This window comes from Chiloscyllium plagiosum, unplaced genomic scaffold (assembly GCF_037043375.1).
Source record: "Chiloscyllium plagiosum isolate Xiang-an unplaced genomic scaffold, Cpla_swu_hap1 HiC_scaffold_10, whole genome shotgun sequence".
NCBI lineage: Eukaryota > Metazoa > Chordata > Chondrichthyes > Orectolobiformes > Hemiscylliidae > Chiloscyllium > Chiloscyllium plagiosum.
In genome coordinates, this window is record NW_028270148.1 from 18,280,738 (window position 1) to 18,298,239 (window position 17,502).

A 17,502-nucleotide genomic window follows, 5' to 3' on the forward strand; every position below is an offset into this window, starting at 1 on the left:
TGAAATCTCTCCTGCCTGCGAAAACCTGTGTTTGAATTTACCTTTTGCCAAGGGGTGTGTTAATGGAATGTTACAGGAATTGGAACAGCTCCTTAGTTAAGTTGCAGTGTCGGGGCAGTTGAGGTTTCCAATAGTTAAGTTATTCTAGATTCTGTTTTCTTTTGTTCGTATTTCAATTGTAGTATTTAAATAAATTCTGTTTTGTTTAAAGTTGAATAGTTTGACCGGCTGCATCACATCTGCCTTCAAAATAAGAAAAGCTTAGGGCCTAGGTTATCTTCTTAAAATATTTTGAGGGGGTCTGGCCTGGTCCATAACAGCAGTATATTACATGTTACATGTAATATGTTAGATGTTGTAGTCTGCGACCGTGAATAGAAATGTAGAGGCTCTAACATTCCTTCCGTCACATAGCCAACTAGGAATCTCTCCTATCATTAGCATCTGCCATTAGTGTATTGGATGGATTTACGATTGGTACTCACTGTGTGACCACATTATGACTATTTGAACATCAGGTCCTGTGGTTAGAATTTCTGACTCCAAGGCAGAGATGTTACCAGCTACAGAGGTGGTACAAGGAGCTACAAGGCAGAGGTGCTACAAGGAGCTACAAGGCAGAGGTGCTACAAGAAGCTCCCTTTCTCCATCTAAAACTGGGTGGGATTTGTAGTGATTGTAATGAGATCGGCCAGGTCGACCTCATAGTATGAATTCCCTGATTGGAGCTGTTAGTCAGGTCCATTCAGGGAGCCCGAGCTGACAGATATAAACAGGAGTGTCCCTTCACTGTTTGATCACACAGCATTGCCCTTTGATGTGAAGGGCACTGCTTGTCACTGGCCACTCGGGTGTTTCCTTCTTCCTGATGGTGGAAATTTGAATAAAGATTCATGCACTTTTGTGTCTTTCACCGTGTCTCACACCTGCACACACACAACATGGGTGCTGGGGAAAATAAGTGTGGGGGTTAAAAAAAAACAGGAGACTAGTGTTAAAAATCCAGGAGTGACAGAGGTTCTGTTCACTCTAAAAGAAAAAAAAAGAAAAAAAGACAAAAAAAAAGTAAAAAAAATAAAAAAATAAACAGGAGTGACAGAGATTCTGTTCACTCTAAAAGAAAAAAGAAAAAAGATTAAAAAAAAAACAGGAGTTAAAAAAAATAAACAGGCGTGTTAGAAGTTCCGTTCACTCTGAGAGTTGGCTGTGAGAAAGTGGAACCAGAGTCAAGGATGTTCCATGTGTAAACAAAGGGTGACTTGATGACAGTGTATTCTGGGAGCTTTTTCAGGATTCAAGTTGGCAAACAGCGTTTGGATAACAGAAGAAAATATCCTGATCAAAATGCTCTTGCCTTGAGGTTAACTTGAAGTCACTCTTCTCATCTCACTGTGTCCCACTCGCATTGGTAAATTTCAGTTTCAGCAACGGTGTAATTTCTCAAGGGATCAGTGGGAGTGCCTTGATAAGGAGGTGGAGAAAAGAGAGAGAGGTCCACGTGAATCTGACAGCAATGGGACACAGCATGGTCGGGGGATGGGGTGGTGGGAGGTGCAGTGCAATGATAGGGTAACACCCCCTTCTGAAGGAATCAATAAAGGAACAATCTGTAGTTAAAGCCCAGGGAGAGAGCAAAGAAAGTAAACGACTGAGAGTGATTGTTCTTTCCATTGTCTGGGGGAAAAGGCTGTGAATAATGTTCTTTATAATTAGGTAGCGTTTCTTGTAAGATCAGCACACGTTGACTTTGATGAGTGTACTGCCTTCAGATAGTTAGTATGTGCACAGGTGAACAAAGATGTTCCCCTCACAGCCAAACTCTCTCGCTCCTGCTTTTGAGAGGCTTCTTTATAATTTAGTCATGTGTTGTGCACTGACTGCTCATTCTCCAGCCCACACTCATCTCCCCCAACCAACACAATCTTCAGTGTTCAGCCTTCAACTACAAGGCTCTGGGATTTGTACAAATCAAGTTGAGTTCCAGCCTCAATTCTGGCTGTGTTCCCCCTGTACTAGTTGGGTGCAGAAGCTGGAAATTTCCAGTTTGAAGTGGGAGGACGAGACGTAAAACTCTCAGCCCGAGGGTGGACAAGTTTCCTGGTGCAGTGAATGGACTCCCATTTTAAGAGGGCGAGAATACCTCAGCAGGAGATGTTCTGATGAGGCTGTGTCTGGTCAGACCACATTCAGAATATTGTGAGCAGTTTGGGCCCTGTATCTAAGGACGGATGTGATGACGTTGGAGGGGGTCCAGAGGAAATGTACAAGACAATCCCAGAGATGAAGGACTTGCCTTATGAGGAGTGGTCAAGGACTCTCGGTCTGTGCTTGATGGAGTTTTGAAAGATGACGGGGATCTGATTGAAACTTACAGAAAATTGGTTAGAGTGGACGTGAAGATGATGTTTCCATTATAGGAGAGACTAGGACCCAAGGGCATAGTCTCAGAGTGAAGGGAGACCCTTTAACACTGAGATGATGAGATATTTCTTCAGCTAGAGGGTGGTTAATCTGTGGAATTCCTTGCCATAGAGGAATTGTTGAATACAAGTCATCCAGTGTCTTTAAGATGGAGGTAGATAGGTTCTTGATTGGTAAGGAGGTTAAAGGTTAAGGGGAGAAGGAAGGAGAATTGGATTGAGAAACATATCAGCCATGAACAAGTGGCAGAGCAGGAGCTAATCGAGGGGTTGAATAGCCTGATTCCATTCCTGTATTTTATGGTCCTGGTCAGTCATGCTTAACTCTTAGTCAATGGATGTGGAGCTGCAAGAGCACAGAGGTCAGATAGCATCCGAGGAGCAGGACAGTTGATGTTTCAGCCTGAGATGTTGACTTTACTGCTTCTCAGATTCTGTCTGATCTGCCGTGCTGTCCCAGCTCCACTTCTATTGACTATGACTTCCAGTATCTGCAGTCCTTACTATCTCCGTACTTACATAGTGAGTCCTTCAGCCCAGCGTGTCCATGCCAATCATCTATTCCCGTACAATATTCCAGCACTTGGTCCATAGACTTGGATGATCATATCAAGTGCTCATCTGAATATTTCTTAAATGTTATGAGGGTTCTCTCCTCTATAGACCTTTCAGGCAGTGAGTTCCAGATAAACCCCATCCTCTGGCTCAAAACAACTCCTAAATCCTCTCTAAATTTTCTTCTCCTTCGCCTAAATATTTGATCCATGGTTACTGCCCCTCTACCAAGGGAGAAATATTTATTCCTAGCGATCGTATTTCTGCACCTCGTCATCTTGTACACCTCAACATGCTTGAAGGAAGATGACCCCAGCCTATCTAGTCTCTCTTCACAGCTGAATTGATCCAGCCCAAGCACCATCCTAGTGAATCTCCTCTGCACTCTCTTGAGTGTAATCACATGCTTCCTATAGTGTGATGACCAGAACTACACAGAGTATTCCAACAGGGGCCTAACTAGCACTATATCCATCTCCATCAGAACCTCCTTGCATTCAACGTCTTGACTAATAAAGACCTCTTCATCTGTCTTCTTCACTTTGTCTAGCTGTCCTGCTGTCTTCGAGGGTCAGTGGATGTGCACACCAAGGTTCCTCTTATCCTCTGTACATCCTAAGATCATATCATTCAGCGTTTAGGCCCTTGTCTTATCAGTCATCCCAAAATACATCACTTGGCAACACTTCTTATGATTAAACTCTATTTGCCACTCTTCAGCCCATCTATATCTTCCTGTATTCCAAAGGCTTTCTCCTTGCTATTAACCATGCCACCAATTTTGGTGTCATTTCCAAACTTACCGATCATATCTATGTGCAGAGATAAAAATCACACAACGCCAGGTTATAGTCCAACAGATTTATGTGGAAGTACGAGCTTTCGGAGCGCTGCTCCTTCATCAGGTGGTGGTTCATCAGGAAAACCACCTGATGAAGGAGCGTCGCTCCGAAAGCTCGTGTGCTTCCAATTAAACCTGTTGGACTATAACCTGGTGTTGTGTGATTTTTAACTTTGCCCACCCCAGTCCAACACCGTTGTCTCCAACTCATATATTCATTGAGTCACAGAGATGTACAGCACAGAAACAGACCCTTCGGTCCAACTCGTCCATGCCAACCAGATATCCCAACCCAATCTAATTCCACTTGCCAGCACCCGGCCCATATCCCTCCAAACCCTTCCTATTCATGTACCAATCCAGATGCCTTTTCAATGTTGCAATTATACCAGCCTCCGCCACACCCTCTGGCAGCTCATTCCATACACGTGTGAAAAAGTTGCCCCTTAGGTCCCATTTATATCTTTCCCTTCTCACCCTAAACCTATGTCCTGTAGTTCTGGACTCCCCCACGTCGAGATCATTCATGTACACAGCAAACAGCAAGGGACCCAGTCCCAACGCCTGTGCGGTGTCACTGGACACAAGCTTCCGGTCACTAAAACACCATTGGGACCATCCCCCTCTGCCTCGAAGCCAGTTTTGGATGGAATTTGCCTTGGTTTGACTGGAGTGTCAGGCTAGTGTGAGTTTTGGAAAGAGATGTAGGAGTGTGCTTTATTTATCTCCCAGGCCTGCTAACTCGGGGGTGGGGGCCTGAATTGTGCCAGAGCTTTGGTTTGGTGGGCAGTGCTGAACCAAATCCAGGAGAAAGTGAGGACTGCAGATGCTGGAGATCAGAGCTGAAAATGTGGTGCTGGAAAAGCGCAGCAGGTCAAGGCAGCATCCAAGGAGCTGGAGAATCGACGTTTCGGGCATGAGCCCTTCTTCAGGAATTCTGACCTGAATCCACCCCTTTATTTGACTGTGCCTGGCACTGCCCGATGAGGCGTCTGAAAGATAATGCAGAGAGGACTTATTTGGACGGATAGCCAGCCACAGACTGAATCGCAACTTGGTTGGTGGGAGAAGAGAAAGCAAAAAAATACATTTTTTTAAAAATGCAACTTTGCCCAATTTGCATGTGAGTTTTTATTGACAGCTGATTCCATCTGGGACACGAGTCACTTAAAGTGGCAAGCTCTGAAAATTGCTGCTGTCAAACTCGAACAAACCAGCAGCAATTAACTGTAGCAATTAAAGGTAAGCATTGACTCTGGTAATTAAGCGGTGTGCATGTCCGATTCAGTGCTGGCGAAAAGTGATTTGCGATAGTGAAACGCATCAAAAGGACACATTTTAACCCATTCTCAAACCGATCACTTCCACCTCGTTGAGATCGGGACCAGAGAGAGAGAGAGAGAGAGTGTGTGTAAAAGTGGCTGAATTTGTTGAGATGTGTGTGTGATGAATCTTTCCTGGGTGTGGGCTGGAGGGAGGGGGGAAGAAGGGACGGTTCAAATGCAAAGGGTGTTTGGATGGAGCGCCTGTATGTGGGATTGCTGACTGATCCCAATGCAGTGTTGTTAGGGGGCTCTCTGGCATGAAGATGGGCAAGTGAGCCTGAATGTTCCCCGCTTGGATGAAGAGGAAGGCTTTTTGTTTTTGAGAGGGCGAGCAGAAAGAGTCCCTTCTGGCTGCAGAGGGAGAGCCAGGAGCACCCAAGGTGCCTGAGCTCCCCACAGCGAGTGCCCCGCTTGGATGGGGATGTCCCGAGCACTTGCAGACGCCTGGGAGGGGAGCTCCTACAGTAGGGCACGGAGCCTGTGCCAACTGCAGCCACACGGTGCCAGAACAGCCCCTGGCACTCACAGCTCCAGGTGGGCTCTGGACAACGCAATGCCAGTGTCTCAGTATGGGAGAGCGGCTGTGGTCATCGGTGTGGAGCTGGGGAACTGAAGACCCACTGGGAAGTGGAGAGGACCCAGAGATAGAGAGAGAACCTCATTTGCAGAGAGAGCAGTATGGATTTTTAACTTAACAGCCGAAGGATTTTCTACTCCCAGCCTCGGAGTCTGTCAGTGATTGCAAGATACAAGTGATGGGAGAGTCAGGACGCCGAGAGTGACCCTGAGCTGCTAATCTGCTCTTGTGTGTGTGTGTGTGTGTCGCCTTAATCCAACCATGGAGTGCTCCGAGGTGTAAGTCAGTGCCTTTTATTTAATTGTATCTTCATTTAACTGTCTCTCTGTGTGACTCTTTCTGCGTGTGTATGTGTGTGTGTCTTTCTGTGTGTATGTGTGTGTGTCTTTCTGTGTGTGTCTCTTTCTGTGTGTGTATGTGTCTCTGTGTCTGTGTGTGTGACTGTGTGTCTCTGCGTGTGTCTCTGTGTGTGTGTGACTCAGTGTGTGTGTGTGTGTGTGTGTCCAGGGGTATGGGCACAGAGTGGAGACTAATATTAGACTCGTGCAGTAGTTTTGTGACGGACCGTTCTGTTTAATGTGCCTTCCACTGTACCATCCCACAACTGGAAGGTGAGGCGATCATGTCAGACCTTAGAGTTCAGCTTCCCGTCTGGTTAATAGCGAGTGTGTGTGTGTGTTTGTTTTTGTCATTATTCCCCTCGTGTTCACTTGTGACTTGCAGTAAATGAACAAAAACCGAGAGAACTTACTGCTGTGTTTTATCGCTGCCCCCTACCCCTCTCCTCTGGCGTTACTTCGGAACTTTTTAAATTGTTAGACAGCCTTTTCCCCAATCCTGTGCTTGGGTTGTGCGCCGGGGCAAACTGCATACCCCGAGTGCCTGGGCGAGCTGGGGTGAAAGTCAGGAGGCGGAGAGGAATCCTCCCCTTCCCCCCCCCCCCCCCCCATTACAGAATGTCGATGTGCTTAAGGATTTCCGTCCTGGGAAAGGGGGTGAACTATAGTCAGCTAAGGGAGAGAGCTGCTGCAGTTCAGCAGGGAGCTGGCACTGAGGCTGAGAGCTCAGGCACCAAGAGAGCTGCGTCTCTGACTCCTTTTAAAAAAAAATTAAATAATTCATTAAAATGAAGATGCATCTCTGAGCCAAGCCTAGCCGGATTGGGAATGATCACCTCATTAATTGATCACTGCTCAGTCACATTAGAGAGTCATTTAATGGCTTTTCAGGGAAAAAAACACACACACACACACAACAGCACGTCTGTAATCGATGCGTTGCTCAGTTAGTTGATCAGGATAATGTAATGACCCTTTTTCGGGGGAGGATGAGAGGTGACTGAAGGGGGGGGGGTAAGGTGGATAGGGCTGAGATCTCGGAGATGAGTGGGCAGAGGTTGGAGGGATGGGCATTAGGAAGGGGTGGGATTTGGGAGTGTGGTGGATTTGGGGCTAACTAGTGTAAGTAAAACTAACTAGGAGTTGGGAGGGGGTGAACTGGGGCAGATGAGGAGACTGAGTGGGGGATCTTATAGAAGTGTATAAGAATGAGAGACATAGAGAGGGTGAATGCACTCAGTCCTTTTCCCAGGGTTTGGGAATCAAGGATCAAAGGGCATCAGTTGAAGGTTAGAGGGGAAAGGATAAATGGGAACCTTAGGGGGCAACTATTTTACACAGAGGATGGTACGCATATGGAATGAGCAGCCAGCGGAAGTGGTTGAGTGGGTATTTTAAGAATACTTTAAAAGGCATCTGGACAAACATATGGATAGGAAAGGTTTAGAAGGATATGGACCAAGTGCAGGGAAATGGGGTTAGCACAGATGGATGTTTTGGTCAGTTTGGGTGGAAGGGCTTGTCTCTGTGTTGGAGGACCATATGGCTCTATGTGAAGGTTTCAGAAGAGATAGAATGGGGAAAGAGATGGAGCAGAAAAGTGGGGGGTGTGGGGGTGGGGGGAGGAGCAGATGGAAGGCTAGGGAGGGATGATCAAACAGAGATGGTGCCTCGAGGGGAAGGGGCTGTCTTATTTTTCCCTTGCTGTGGTCAATGTGTTAACAGTTCCCTGTGCATTCCTTCAGACACAAAGGCAGGCTTCCTGCACATGCTCAATGATGTCCTGCATTGCACTACTCTTGAGCCCCACACAGATAGATAAAAAAGGAAATGGGACTTATCCATTTGCAATTACGTAGAAACTTCAGAATCTCTAGACCACACCCCTCTTCCCCCCCCTCCCCCCTCCCCCAGCAGTACTGCCAATGAAGTCCTATTGTAGCCACAGTTGGAATGTAACAGCCAATTTACACACAGAACAATTAATATATAGCTGTGGGATCTTCCACATTCACTTGAGAGGGTAGACTGGTCCTCTGTCATATCTGAAAGACCCAGAGCACCAGCTGTCCTGATTGAACCTGCCTAGCTCATTCCAAGATTCAGCATAAAACACAGCGTCTTCTTTGTCTACACTGCACCCCCCCCCCAACTTTCCTCCCACTTTGTTTGTTGTGATTCTGTGAGTTTTTCTTAAAACGAATTCTGATTCTGTCATGCTGTCTTCATTAACTGGCACCGAGCTGTGTAGGGGGTGAGATGTTTCCAAGGCAATGGCTCACCCCCACCACTTGCCTCTGTCCCTGTTGCTGAAGCCTGGGTCCTCTGCTCATTACTGAGGACACGTTTATCTGACAAACCAAACGGGATTAGTGCACTGTGCTGGTGTCTCCTAACTTAAAGGGACCACCATGAAATGTAATGGAGTCATAGAGTCAAACAGGATAGACACTTCGGTCCAACCAGTCCATGCTGAACATAATCCCAAACTAAATGAGTCCCAACTGCCTGTGTTTGGCCCTCCAAATATTTCTTATTCATGAATTTATCCAAATGTCATTTAAATGTTGTAACTGTACCTGCATCCACCACTTCCTCTGGAAGTTCATTCTGTGTAAACAGTTGGCCCCTCATGTCTTTTTTGAATCTTTCTCCTCTCACCTTTAAAACTATGTCCCTGGTCTTAAAATCCTCCACCTTAGGGAAAAGACACCTGCCATTCAATTTATCTATACCCCTCATGATTTTATAAACCTCTATAAAGTCACCCCTCAACCTCCTACACTCCATGGGGAAAAGTCCCAGCATATTCATTGCTCCTTATAATGCAAACCTTCCATTCCCAGCAACATTGTGCTAAATCTCTTCTGAATTCTCTCTAGTTTAATAATATCTTCCCTATAACTGGGCAATCAGGACTGGACACAGTACTCAAGAAGGGACCCCACCAATGCCCTGTCCACCCTCAATATGAGGTCCCAACTCCAATACTCAGGTCTGATGAACGAAGGCAAATGTGCTAAATGCTTCCTAACCACCCTGTCTACCTATGGTGCAAGCTTCATAAAATTATGCAGCTGGACACCTAGGTCTTTCTGTTTGACAGTACTACCCAAGGCCTTACTTTTAATTGTATAACACCTGTCCTTGTGCATTTTACCAATACGTCATTTGATAAAATAGACTGGAGGAAACTGTTTCCATTGGCAGGGTGGCCAGTGGCAGTGGCACCATAGTGGCAGTGACAATGAGCTTGTAATCCTCAGGCCCAGACTGATGCTCTGAGCCTGAGGTTTCAACGTCCCACCTTGGTGGCTGATGGTATTTAAAATTCAATTCATAAAATATGGAATTGAAAGCTAGCCTCAGTAAATGGTGGCGATAAAATGTTTGTCCATCGTCAGTAAAATCCATCTGGTTCATTAATGCCCTTCATTCAGGGAAGGGAATCTACCATCCTGGCCTGGCCTGCACACACCTTCAGACCCACAGCTCTCAGAAATGCCTGAGCAAGCCCCTCACTTTAGGGCTGGGGCACAAATGCTGGCCTTCTCCTTGGTTCCAGGAAAGAACTAAAAAAAAAGGGCTTGGATTTAAGACAATTAGAGACTGGCAGAGGGAGTTAGACGACTTGAGTAGGTCTTATCAAGAGCCTCATTCCTGATGAAGGGCTCCTGCCCGAAACGTCGATTTTTTTTTCCCTGCTCCTGGGCTGCTGCCTGACCCGCTGTGTATTTCCAGGACCACTCTGATCCTGACTTATCAAGAGCTTGTGCACACCTGAGTCTGGATAGCCCTCTCCTCTGCTGTGTATTTCTATATATTTTTCAGTAAACATGAAGCTGAGCTTACAGGATGTGGTAATGTGGATCTCTTTAATGCATTGCGCTGTTTAGTGATGGTTCATTGGAGAGGGGCAGGAGATAACAATGATGCGAAGTTAAGTCGTTTTGTCTCCACACATGAACACAGCATGATTCTCAGGCAGCCTTGAGAGGAAGCAGTTCTTGGCCCCCCCCTAACTGGCTGTCCTCCATCCCCGGAGGTTGAGCATGAGGCAGGCTTGGCACTTCTGATCTCCACTCTTGTGAGCTCTCTTTCTAAGCTGTGCCTGAAAAATTACCAGTGACAATATTAAGCAACAGGATCTTTAGCACTTCCTCAGCTCTGTGTTTTTCATGAAGCCATTTCTCCCATTTACTATAAACTGGTCGTTGACCTTTTTCATTTAACCTTCTCTGCGATGTTGGCAGAGGCAGTGTTTATTGCGCATCCCTAACTTGTTTGAACTGACTGGCACTGTCTTCCTCCAATGCATTGGTGCATTCTGGGTTCAAGCTGCCCTCCCATCGGCTGTGCCTCAAGTAATAGAGCTGGAAGAAATTCTCAAAATATTGGATTAGATTCCCTACAATGTGGAAACAGGCCCTTTGGCCCAACAAGTCCACACCGACCCTCTGAAGAGTAACCCACCCAGACACATTTCCCTCTGACTAATGCATCTAACATTATGGGCAATTTACCATGGCCAATTCACCCAACCTGCACATTTTTGGATTGTGGGAGGAAACCCACGCAGACACAGGGAGAATGTGCAAACTCCACACAGACAGTTGCCTGAGGCGGGACTTGAACCCGGGTCTCTAGCGCTGTGAGGCAGCAGTGCTAACCACTGAGCCACCATGCTACCCCATCTGTGTCTGATATTCTTTTTATTAAAACTTAAGCGTTTTGTTATTATTTAAAAACCTACCACTTTGACCAAGCTCTGGGTCACCTGTCCCAATAGTCTGGCTTGGTATGAGAGTTTTGGCTCATTGACACTCCAGTGAAGCATCTTGGGAGGCTCTGCCATGCTAAAGTCTTGCGATAAATTCATCTTCCTGTTGCTAAACTAAAGGAGTGAATGAGGCCACACAGGACGTGTGGAACTTCTGTTTGCTGACATTACCAATATCTTGTGGGCCGACTGGATTAACTTTCACTTCAAATGGAATACCCAGAAGAAGAAGAAATCATCAAAAACCAGAGAAAATGCAGTCATCCGCCCCTTGTCAAACGCAAAGCACCCTGGTCACTGGTGTGGCTCAAATCTTGATGGAAGTTTTTTTCCATCAAAGATTAAACTGTTTTTCAGCAGAGTCTAGAGAAATGGTTATTATAGTGTGAAGGCTGATACTTGGAGACTGTTCCTATTTCCTTCTTGACACCTGATTGGATTCACACCTACCCAGTGTCCCAGATCGCGCCTGGCTCCATTTTAGTGTCATTAATTTTTTTTTGTAAAGAAAGGCAGGTTGTTTTTTTTTGGGTGAAATTCTCTGTACAAGATTGACGTTCAGAGTGTTGTACTCCTTTAGTAACAATGTTCAGTGCAGCGTGAGCACTTCTTTTCCTGCAATATTCATTTCAGACAGCTTAATCTTTGACATGACCTCATGGAGAAGCCTCAAATCCTTCATGTGGTGAGGTAAAATACAGATGGTCTGTTTAGTGCTTCACCAAACAGGTTGCCTAGCAACGGTGCCAGTAATTGAGATACATCTTGATGTCTGATTGCATTAATGTTACTTGTGAGCATAGTTAGTCATCTTTCTCCGTCCTGCCCTCACCCCCCCACCCCCTTCCTACATTGGTCTAATGATAACAATTGATTTTATTTACTGTTTGTGGAGCTGATTTGCTCAACAGGCCTCTAATCGGGGCACATCTGTTTCAAAGAAGCCATTTAATTGTAACCCACTAATCCACAAATGTCCTGGTCATTTTTCATGAAGCCAAGAGCATCCTTTTTGGCATGTCAACGGGCCCTCTTTCGTGTTTGGGTCAAGTGGATTTGAGTGACCTGCATTCTCTGAGGTGAATGACCCCTTTTAGTACTCAGGACTGATAGTTTCCAGAATGTAATGGGTTGACAGGATTTCAGTTTCTCACTCTGAGCTTGATACTCACAGTTAGGGGCATGTGTTAACGCTCTTAAGCCTGCATTACTGAGTGGCTGGTTATAGGGCTGGATGATCCTTCGTCCCTTCACGTACAGTGAATGAGATATACTTCCTGCAAAATGGTCACCAGTAAACCACCAAGACTACTTCAGCAGCACTTTCCAAACATTAACTGTTGTATATTTACTTCACAGTAATGCAGAGATGACGTGAGTTTCCACATGTGCAACAGGTTTATTTATAGAAGTTTTTGAATATCTCTACAGTCACAAGATGTCTTCTCGCAGCTTCTTCGGGGGTCTGAAGGCTCAACATTAGTTTAGCAAAATCACTTCTTATTTTACTGAATACACTTCCAGCCTTAACCAATCAAACACAGAGAGCACAGATCAGTTACCAGACTGCCATTATCAAACATTTTTCAAAGAAGGATCATACTAACTCAACACTAACTGTTTCTCTCCCCACATGCGGCTGGACCTGCTGAGTTTCTCCAGAAATTTCTGTGTCGTTTCAGATTTCCAATATCCACAGTATATGTTTGCCTTTTTTTTTATTACAGGGCAAGGACAGTTGTCGTGATATTGCAGATAAGATGTGCTGGCAGACAGAAAGAAATTTCTGATACAGCTGTGCACCTATTAGGAGATATTGAGGCTTTCTTTTCTTTCTTGAATAGGAGTGTTGAGGGGTTACTTTTCTGCAGCTTCTGATCAAGTGGATGGAGACAGGATACCTCCTGTTGTGGAAAGAGGTCATCAGTTTAGATAGTCAGTAAGAAGTCAATTTGAAAATGTAGAAGAAATTTCTTGACCCAGCATGTGGAGCACTCGCAAGGGGAGTGGTTGAAGTGAAGGGGTTTTGAGGAATTCGAAAGGGATTTAGAGAGTTATTTGAAAAGGAAGAGTGTGCAGAGTTGCAGTGAGGTGGTGGAAGAACAAGCATCTCACTTAGTGCCATTTAGAGAGCTGTCACAGATGCGATGGGCCAAATGGCACATCTGCTCACTAACAATTGTGATTCTGGTTTAGATGTACTTATGGGAAGCCTGGATAAGCATATGCAGGAGAAGTAAATGGATTCATGATGACAGATTGAGATGGAAAGATTTTTTTTAACTTCATTCACACAATGCTGGCCCAGCATTTATTACTTGTCCCTAATTGCACAGAGGGCAGTTAAAAGTCAACCATGCTGCTCAGGGTCTGGAGTCACGTAGGCCAGACCAGGTAAGGATGGTAGTTTCCTTCTCTGAAGGACATTGGTGAACTGGATGGGCTTTTCTTGACAATCGACAATGGATTCATGGTCATTATGAGGAAGTTGAGTGGGGTATAAACACCAATATGGACCGGTTGTAGTGAATGGCCCATGCTGAACATCATTCTGTATATAATAGCAGCCTCTCTGATAACTGCTGATGGCTCTATGCTGAGAATAAGGAGTCAGTCCTTTGTATGTCTCCTCTTACCCTTTCACTTCTGCATGAACTCATGCAGGTCTGCAAAGTGAGAGCCACTGCTAGATGTGAGCCTGTAACCAGCTGCTTTCGCAGCTTAATGCTTCTTTGGTTTACTCCTCTCCAGTGAAGGTAGGAGTTTGCACTTGAATTGAACCTGAGTGTCTAATCGCTACTCCCAATTGTCAAAGCAGAAATGAATGGAAGAAATAAATATCAACTTATATCTGCCGCATGGGCGGCACGGTGGTACAGTGGTTAGCACTGCTGCCTCGCAGCGCCAGAGACCCGGGTTCAATTCCCGCCTCAGGCGACTCTGTGTGGAGTTTGCACGTTCTCCCCGTGTCTGCGTGGGTTTCCTCCGGGTGCTCCGGTTTCCTCCCACAGTCCAAAGATGTGCAGGTCAGGTGAATTGGCCATGCTAAATTGCCCGTAGTGTTAGGTAAGGGGTAAATGTAGGGGTATGGGTGGGTTACGCTTCGGCGGGTCGGTGTGGACTTGTTGGGCCGAAGGGCCTGTTTCCACACTGTAAGTAATCTAAGTAAATCGGCACCGGGCTGATGATAACAATCATGCAGTTGGCAATTGAGATGAGATTGGCACTCAGCTGGTGTACCATTGACTAGCGCTTAGCCTCGGAGAAGTGGGTACTGCAGATTAGAGTCAAGATTAGATTGGTGCTGGAAAAGCACAGCTGATCAGGCAGCATCTGAGGAACATGAAAATCGATGTTTCGGGCAGGAGTTCTTCATCAAGAATCTTAGCCTGGCATGTCAATGACCAGCTACTCGTTTACCTTTCTTGCTGCTGATCTGGGCTAGTATTTCACAAGACCATAAGGCATAGAAGCAGAAGGTGACCATTCAGCCCATGTTGAATGGCAGACTCAACTCTGAGATCATGGCTGATTTGATAATCCTCAATCAAAACCGAAAGGACTGTGGATGCTGTTAATCAGAAACAAAAACAGAAGTTGCTGGAAAACTCAGCAGGGCTGGCAGCCTCTCTGAAGAGAAATCAGAGTCAACGTTTCAGGTCTGGTTCTGGGGACGGGTCACCGGACGTTAACTCTGATTTCTCTGCACTGATGCTGCTGGACCTGCTGAGCTTTTCCAGCAACTTCTGTTTTTGATAATTTTCAAATCGTCTTTCCTGGCTTTCCTTTTAACCCTTGATTCCCATACTAATTTAAAAAAACCTGTCTATCTCTGCTTTGAATATACTTAGTAATCCAACCTCAACAGCCCTCTGCAGTCAAGAATTTCCACCGGTTCACCGCAGTGAGAGGTTCTCCTCACCTGTGTCTTAAATGTGCAACATCTTATTCTGAGATGGTGGCCTCTGGTCCTAGACCTTCACAAAAGGGGGAAACAACTTTTCCACATCTACCCTATCAGTTCTGAGAATGTAGGATGTTTCAATAACATTATCGCTCATTCTTTATCTTCTTCTTAAAAAAAAACCTGTTTTACTACATTATCTTTTGGGGTTTTTAAAAAAAAATTCACAATCATAGAAGGACAACATTTGATTGATCATATGTGCACTGAGTCTCTGTATAAGTGATCCACTTAGTACTATGTAGATATAGCTGACGAGATCAGTTTATGTTGCCTGTCCCTAACTGCTCTTGAACTGGGTGGCTTGCTTGGGCAATTTCAGAGGACAGCAAAGAGTGAACCATATTGCTGTGAGTCTGGAGTCTTGTGTAGGCCAGACCAGGTAAGGATGGCAGATTTCCCTCCCTAAATGACATTAGTGAACAAGATTGATTTGTCTTAAAATCCTATGTGGTTGCCATTGGTCCAGGATTTTTTTTAAAATACAGATTTATTAACAGAATTCAAATTTTACCAGCAGCCAAGGTGGGCTTCGAACCAATATGTCCAGGACATTAGCCTGGATTTGTCGGTTACCAAGCTAGTGATGTTATCCCTTCACCCCGTAGATTTTCAATGTCCTTGTATTTAAGCCCTCATATTTTGGTTGTCTTGAGGTTGTACATTGGATCCAACAATTGAAGAGCCAATGCAAATGTCCAGTGGCTTTAGACATTGTTTAGAGTGAACACATACTGATCTCACGAGTGAGGATTCCTGGCTTTGGTAAGCTCAGAGAGGGTCTCTTTGCAGGGCCGTTGTCACTGTACCTCGAATGGAGAAGCCTTGAGGCTCTGAATATCTTGCAGAGACGATGCAGAAGCTCTGGAGCATCCTTATATTGGAAGATTTAATTCTATTTATGTAATTTATTTTTATTCTTTTTGTAACTCAAAATGGAGCAGAATCGTGTTTACAAAACACCGTTCACTGTATCTTTTTAGATATATGTGACAATATATAACTCAGTCAAAATCTTAAAAATGTCTGTCTTTCTCAAATATGTCCATTGACTTGGCCTTCATAGCCTCCTGTGGTAGAAAGTTCCACAAGTTCAGTTCCTTTTTTTGAGTGAAGAAATCTTTCCTCCTCTTAGCCCTAAATGACTACCCCATGTCCTGAGACTGCGCCTCTGGTTCTAAATTCCCCAATCAGAGAAATATCCTTCCTGCATCTTGTCTATCTAACCCTGTTAGAATGGAGATTCCCTTTCATCCTTTCATAGGCCCAGTTGAACCATAGGACAATCCTGCTATTGCTGGAATTGGCCAAGTGAACCTACTCCGCACTCCCTCCCTTGGGTCAAACAAGTTACAAATAATTCCAAGCTGTAGGTGGAAAGATACCACCCAAGGTAGCAGTGTGTCTAAATCTTCAACCTCTGCAAAACCTCCTAAATCTGAGCAACTGACACTGTTGCCATCAAGACAGTTAGCGATGACTGAGTTAAATCTTTGAAAATGAGTTGGGTTGTGAATGGGAGTGAAGGCGTCAATCAGCGACTCAATGGAAAATGATGGCCAGGCTAGGTATTGAGGCAATTTGAGTTAAACAATGAAATCTGTATTGATTGTTGGATTGATGGCCTGAAGGTCAATAGAAGCACAATGGTGGAATTTATTTCTGGAAATCTCTGTGGTTTAAGTGTCTCTGATATTAGAGATTGGTCTCGTGGAAAGAAATTTGATGCTTTGTCCAACCTATCTTCATTCTGAACCCTTCAGTAGAAATATGATCTAATATTACAAGAAATATGTGAATGGGAGGAAGGCTGAGCATGGGTCCTGTGGACTGGCTTGGTTTCTCTGTCCACACAAATACAGCCAGACCTGCAGTGTTTCTTCAACACATTGTGATTTTTATGATTGGATTAGTTGTAGTTGGGGCTGAAAGTGTGTTGCTGGAAAAGCGCAGCAGGTCAGGCAGCATCCAGGGAACAGGAGAATCGACGTTTCGGGGGTCTAACATGCCCCCCAGATGGGCGAAGGATCCAGTGTGATTTGAAATTCAGTCTCCAATTCATAGCACTGTGTAGGAAGGTCAGCACGGACACAAAGTGATATAGACTTACACGGTGCTGTAGCAATTCTCTGGTTCCATGAACGCGGTGGAACAGCAATGTTGGTTACCCAATCTCAGCAGGAACATATCAAATCCCACAATAAAACGCAGTGAGGACCCAAGGTTGAATTTTGGAAGTGTATTATGTACAAAATGTGCTGGTTACAATAAGACATGAAACAAGACTTGGTGCTGCAGGATTCAAACTGCAATACTGTGTTGTTCAGTACATCTCAGCGAAGTATAATGGTGACAGGGGAGGTGATGGACTGTTAATCCAGAGACCCAGATAATGTTCTGATGAGCTGGGTTCAAATCCTGCCATCGCAGATGGTGAAATTTAAGTTTTAAAATAAAATCTGGAATTAATAGTCTAATGATAACCATAAATTCATTGTCGATTGTCGGAAAATCCATCTGGTTCACGAATGCTGTCCTTACCTGGTCTGGCCTATATGGGATTTCAGACCCTCAGCAATGTGGTTGACTCTTAATTGCCCTCTGTGTAATTAGGGATAGGCGATTAAATGCCAGCAACGCCCACATCCTATGAATGAATAAATAAAAAAAAGATTGGTTTGGGTGGGTGAAGAAGGCAGCCA

At 45.0% G+C, this 17,502-nt stretch overlaps 1 protein-coding gene across 1 annotated transcript in view; it reads left to right on the forward strand.

Annotated features, from left to right (window-relative positions):
* The window catches only part of kif26ba (kinesin family member 26Ba), a 366,177-nt gene that overhangs the window by 219,901 nt on the left and 128,774 nt on the right, over window positions 1-17,502 (forward strand). The gene's annotated exons all lie outside the window — the stretch shown is intronic.